Source organism: Helianthus annuus, chromosome 7 (genome assembly GCF_002127325.2).
Source record: "Helianthus annuus cultivar XRQ/B chromosome 7, HanXRQr2.0-SUNRISE, whole genome shotgun sequence".
Lineage (NCBI taxonomy): Eukaryota > Viridiplantae > Streptophyta > Magnoliopsida > Asterales > Asteraceae > Helianthus > Helianthus annuus.
In genome coordinates this window covers 83,899,763-83,905,762 of record NC_035439.2, presented here as the reverse complement: position 1 = coordinate 83,905,762, position 6,000 = coordinate 83,899,763, and positions in this window count along the sequence as shown.

Genomic DNA, 6,000 nt, shown 5'->3' with positions numbered 1-6,000 from the left:
AAATTCCTTTTGAATTTCATGGCAACGTTTACATGTATATAATTTTAAGGAGGAATCAAAATTTGCATTATGAATTAAATGAGGTACGTGTTCTACTAAAATAAAAAAGATAGAATTTTAATTAATGCATTGTGTACGTGTATGAGAAGTTATTATGCATGAGGTGTACGTAACTTACTCTTCAAGGTTGTTGGATAGTATAATTAGAGGTAGGCTTCAAAGAACAAAAATTGCTCATTCTTTTTCCTTCTGTCCATCTCTGTTTCGCCAACTTCCCGTCACATTCTAAATTGTTCTATATTTTTACTACCATTTATTTATCATAAAACACTGCCCTGTTTTAAGTATTGTAGCCCCTGATCACTGATACCCTGTCCGACTGACGTAGGGCCCCGTAACGTATGTCAAGGCTCTGCCTAAATTCGTTGAGGTTCTGTCTCGTGACGTAGGGATAAAGTGGAATTGGGTTACTATACTTAATGTGAGTGCACTATATATTTTATTAAACAACCCAGGAGTTATACCCAAAATATAACATGTGACAACCCGAAACTCCAAGGTTAGTTTGGTAACCTTGATTCCTCGTTAATTCTTTGTATTTCATGTTAATTGCGATTCATGGTCCTTTATGTTACTTGCTAGGGTAAAACTGTTGAGTGTAAACGTGACCTTGCGCTACACACACATATACTCTTATTACCTTTTTGTGTTTGGTCCACACTTGTGTTGAAACCAATTCACACAAGTCGTACAAGCCAAACCATCACTTGGGTTATTAAGCCAATCATGAATATTAGAAGCCCATTTAAGTTATAAATTGGCACATGTGGGTTCGGCCCACGTTATGTCGATTTGTAATAAAAGAGGGGGGGGCGTGCATATATATCTTGATCAAACCCTACCTCTTCCTTAAGTTCGTGCGGCAACAGTAGCAGATCCCCTTTTCGAGTATATCAGTTGGTCGATTAACACTTGTGGGTTAGTATCTTTATTGATGCTTGTGTTTATGTGTTGCATGATTAATTCACATGAAATAGAAATCACATGTTAGTGGCTGATATTGGGTTGTGTGTAAACATATTATATGCATAATACTTGACATTGATGACAATCGGTTGTGTGTAGGCATGATTGATAGGCTACATAGGATTAATAGACTACATGAAATTAATGATGATCCATGTGCTACCAAACTCAAATCAGGAAGACACCTAATGAAGTTGTCAGTAGGCATGTTATATGCATGATTGATGAATTGCATGATCATTGAAGTAGTAATAATATATCATGTTAAAATTATTGTTAACTACTAGTGGATGGCTGCATTATTTTTATATAATCTGGATATTTAAGAATTGTTATTAATATTGGATATTAATGTGGGGAATGCCATGATACGAACCGGATGTGTTGTCATGTGAAAATTTGATTATGTACATGTATAACGAGCCGCTGAATAGAAGCATGGTTCGGGTAAAGTATGAACCGAAAATACGGACGGTTATACTAGGACTCAAGCTTGATGACAGGGCCGGTTTGTAAACTGTTTTAGGTAGTGAAGTTAATTATTGTATGATTTTGATATGTTGATAAAGGGTTGCCGTGCAAAAACTGAATTGATAACATGTAAGTTGTGAATTGAGTTCAAGGTAAAACCCAATGGATGGGTTGAGTTGTGATATGGGCCGCATAGTCAATGAGTACACAGTATGTTGTTATGGATTAATATGGGGCCGAATCATATACAACTGTTGGGCCGGATAAAACTGCCAAGGCAGTGGGCCGCATAGGATAGAATTTGGGCCGGACTTTGTATGAAAATCTGTTAGATATTGGGTTATATGCGCATGTTCTAATCTTGGGTCATACACCTACTAGTCGCTTTTGTAGGCATGTACATGGTGTATTTTTACGAAACATAACAGTGTATTGCAAGTCGTGATGATTATATGCGCGTCAGTTATGATGTAATCTATTAGCGGGCTGTGCACGTTTATAATTAGACTTGAAATGTATGATAAGTAGATCATGTGTGTGTGTGTATGACGGGTTTGGATAATTATCTACTAGCGCTTGTTGTTTGCTATAGTCGGGTGAATAAACTGGTATGATTCAAAAGTAAATGGGTGTGCTACGTGAACTATGAACTGTACATGCTTGATGTGAACCCCGAATACGCTAAATGGCTGTATACTAAGTGCATGAAAAACTAACTGTTACCGGTACTCCTTTTAGGACGTGATTGTTCAATTGCTAATCAAGTAGATAACCTTACCGAGCAAACCTAAGGTGAGTTCACTACATTCGAGCATGTGTCCCAGTGGTTGGGGACAGTCAGGGGGTATCCCGTGGGGGGATAAGTCTTTGGGTAAAAACGGGTATATTGGTTAATATTCTCACCTATCATCTTTTGTAAGTCCCTCATCGGGTATTAGTTAGTAGCGCTACTTAGGTTTGGCACCCTCACCCCGTGCCTGTAGAGGACGGAGGTGAACTAATGACCCAGTCTGGCCCAGTACTAGATAGGAGTACGTGGGAAGGGCAGTCGTGTATTTCAGGAGCCGTCATTGTTCGGAAATGAGATATTAACAATATTACTTGCATTGGTTATTGAACTGTTTTACATACAACGGGTAACAAACATTTTCTAAAACTGTGAACTCGCCAGCTTTGTCTGATACGTGTGTTACATGCTCGCAGGTCCATAGGTACTTGGAACGCAGGAACTTGCTGGCTGGAGGGCGAGAGTGGTCATGGTTACATTAATAAACATATTTATCAGACATTTATTCATTGTGGTTGTTTGGATAGTATTTACAGTATGATACATTAACGCTTCCGCTGAACTTATGGTTTTTGAACAACTTATGTTTGGGATTTCAGTATTATTAAGTAATGGAATTTTATTTCAAACTTGTGATTCAATGTAATTGGTGGCTCATTACTAGTCGTCACACGCCTAACAGGGATACTCCCTAGGTGGTAATTTGGGGGTGTGACAGTTTGGTATCAGAGCCACTGGTTATAGTGAATTTGGTTTTAAAAATGTTTTATAAAACCAGACTATAACTGAACTGATACGACATACTGATACAACATGAACCATGACACTCAGCTCCAGGCAGCAAGGTTCGTCTCTTGTTTACTATTGCATAGCATAGTTAGTACATACTCATGATTAGTATCACACTCGAACGCACACATGATATTACAATACGAATTACTATGCTATCTGTCTATACTACGTGTTTTTAAGAGTAGAACTCTTCTTGGGTTTACATGTTCTATGTTGTGATATCGACGGTCGTACTGTATGAATTTGGGGAAACCTTTTTAACATGAGTAGGGAGGAACTGAGATAAGCATGCAAATCAGGTTATTATTATGGGTGCACACATAATAACAACGTGAGGTGCATGTGAGTCCCAGTAAATCTCGACTAGTGTGAAAAAGGAATCCCGCGTTGTTAGTCAATGTTGCATTAGAACCTCGAAAACTGTGAATACTATAGCAATACTTGAAATCCGCTTGAAATGGTCTGTTAATTTGTTACTTCTTCCCATACTTATAGAATCATGAACGGACGTGGTGGAGGTCGTCGTGGTGGACGCGGTGGACGTGGTGGAGGCCGCGGTGGGGGACATGGCGAAATCCATATGACTCAAGCTGAGCTAGAGGCATTACTCAACGTCCAGGTGGCTGCAGCCTTGGCAGCTTATCAGGCTGGTCAGCCGGCGCCACAAAACCAGCCTCACCCACCGGTCTGCACTTTTAAAACTTTCATGGATTGCAAGCCACAGACCTTCAGTGGCACTGAAGGGGCTGTAGGACTTATACGCTGGTTCGAAAAGGCGGAGTCAGTGTTCGCGATATGTAACTGCCCGGTTGGGGATAGAGTAAAGTTTGCAGCAGGCACGCTTGAGGATGGTGCCTTGACCTGGTGGAATGCCCAGGTCCAACTGCTAGGTATTGAGGCGGCAAACGCCACTACGTGGGATGATTTCAAAGAACTGATGAGAGAGGAATACTGTCCTCGAGACGAAATACAGAAGTTAGAGAATGAGTACTACGATCTAAAAATGGTGGGGTCTGAAATTGAGGCGTATGTGAAGCGGTCGTATGAGTTAGCTGATTTGTGTCCGACTCTGTCCCGACCCATGTCCCGAAGAATCGAGTTGTTTATTAAGGGGTTACCTCCACGGGTGAAGGGTTTAGTTACAGCGGCGAACCTCAATAACCTAACTCAGATTGTTAGATTGGCGCATAAGATCGTTGACCAGGAAGTAGAGAGCGACTCATTGCCACCTCGTATTTCTAGCACTACCACAGCTGCCACTACTTCCACTGCATCTGCTGCTGATAGCAAACGTAAGTGGAACGATACGGACAAGGGGTCCAACTCTGCACAGCCTCAGAAGAAGACGGATACTGGCAGCACCCGCAGTTCCAGTCAGACAACATCAGTGAATCAGAACGCGAGTAACAAATCAGGGCAGGGATCATATGCGGGGAAGCTACCCTTGTGCAGCAAGTGTAACTATCATCACAAGGGACAGTGTGCTCGGGTTTGTCATCGATGTAATCGACCAGGGCATATGGCTAGGGATTGTAGGGCCACTTTTCCAACTCAGCAGCAGCCGTCACAGCAGATGGGTAGGCAACAATCTCAACAAAATCAGGGTACTCAGAGAGGGTGTTATCAGTGTGGGGCCGAGGGGCACTTCAAGCGAGACTGCCCTCAGCTGAAGCAGAACAAAGGGGGTAGTAATGGGAACAACAATGCGGGGAACAATGCGGGTAATGTCGCGCGTGGGCGCGGGTTTGTGTTGGGAGCTGGTGAAGCACGGAACGACGGCAACGTGGTTACTGGTACGTTTTCAGTGAACGGTGTTATTGCTTCTATTTTATTTGATTCTGGTGCCGACTGGAGTTACGTGTCTTTGGAATTTAGTTCTCAGTTAGGGTTAAGCCCTACACTTCTCGTAATGAAACACATAGTAGAAATCGCAAATGGTAAAACAATCGAAGCTACACATGTTCTATTTGGATGTAAAATCGATCTTCTGGGTCAAGTATTCGACATTGACTTAATACCTATTACTCTTGGAAGCTTCGACGTGATCGTTGGAATGGACTGGTTGTCCAAGTATCAAGCGGAGATTCTCTGTAAAGAGAAGATCATACGTGTTCCCCTTCCTAGTGGGGAATTTTTATCAGTTTAGGGTCATCGCAGTGGGACCCCAGTTAGTATTGTTTCGGCAATGAAGGCTCAGAAGTATTTGCGTAAGGGCTATCCTGCTATATTAGCTCTTGTCACCGATTCATCGTCTGATGAAAGGAAGATCGAGGACCTTCCAGTGGTTCGTGAATATCCTGACGTATTTCCTGAGGAACTCCCTGGTTTACCTCCACATCGTCAGGTAGAATTCCAGATTGACCTCGCCCCAGCGGCAGCCCCGGTTGCTCGTGCTCCTTATCGTCTTGCCCCAGGAGAACTGCAGGAATTATCAAACCAACTCCAAGAGCTGTTGGATAGGGGTTTCATCCGACCTAGCTCCTCCCCCTGGGGAGCCCCAGTCTTATTTGTGAAGAAGAAGGATGGGTCCTTACGAATGTGTATAGATTATCGCGAGCTCAACAAGATGACGATCAAAAACCGTTATCCCTTGCCTCGTATTGACGACCTGTTTGACCAGTTACAAGGGTCGAGCTTTTACTCTAAGATCGACTTAAGGTCTGGTTATCATCAAGTGCGAGTCAGAGAGGAAGACGTCCCCAAAACCGCGTTTCGGACGCGATACGGTCACTATGAGTTCTTGGTTATGCCATTCGGGTTAACCAATGCACCAGCGGTCTTCATGGATCTCATGAACCGCGTGTGCAAGCCCTACCTTGATGACTTCGTGATCGTTTTTATTGACGACATTCTAATTTACTCCAAGAACAAGGAGGATCATGAGCGGCATCTACGCCTTATCCTAGAACTCCTGAGGAGGGAGC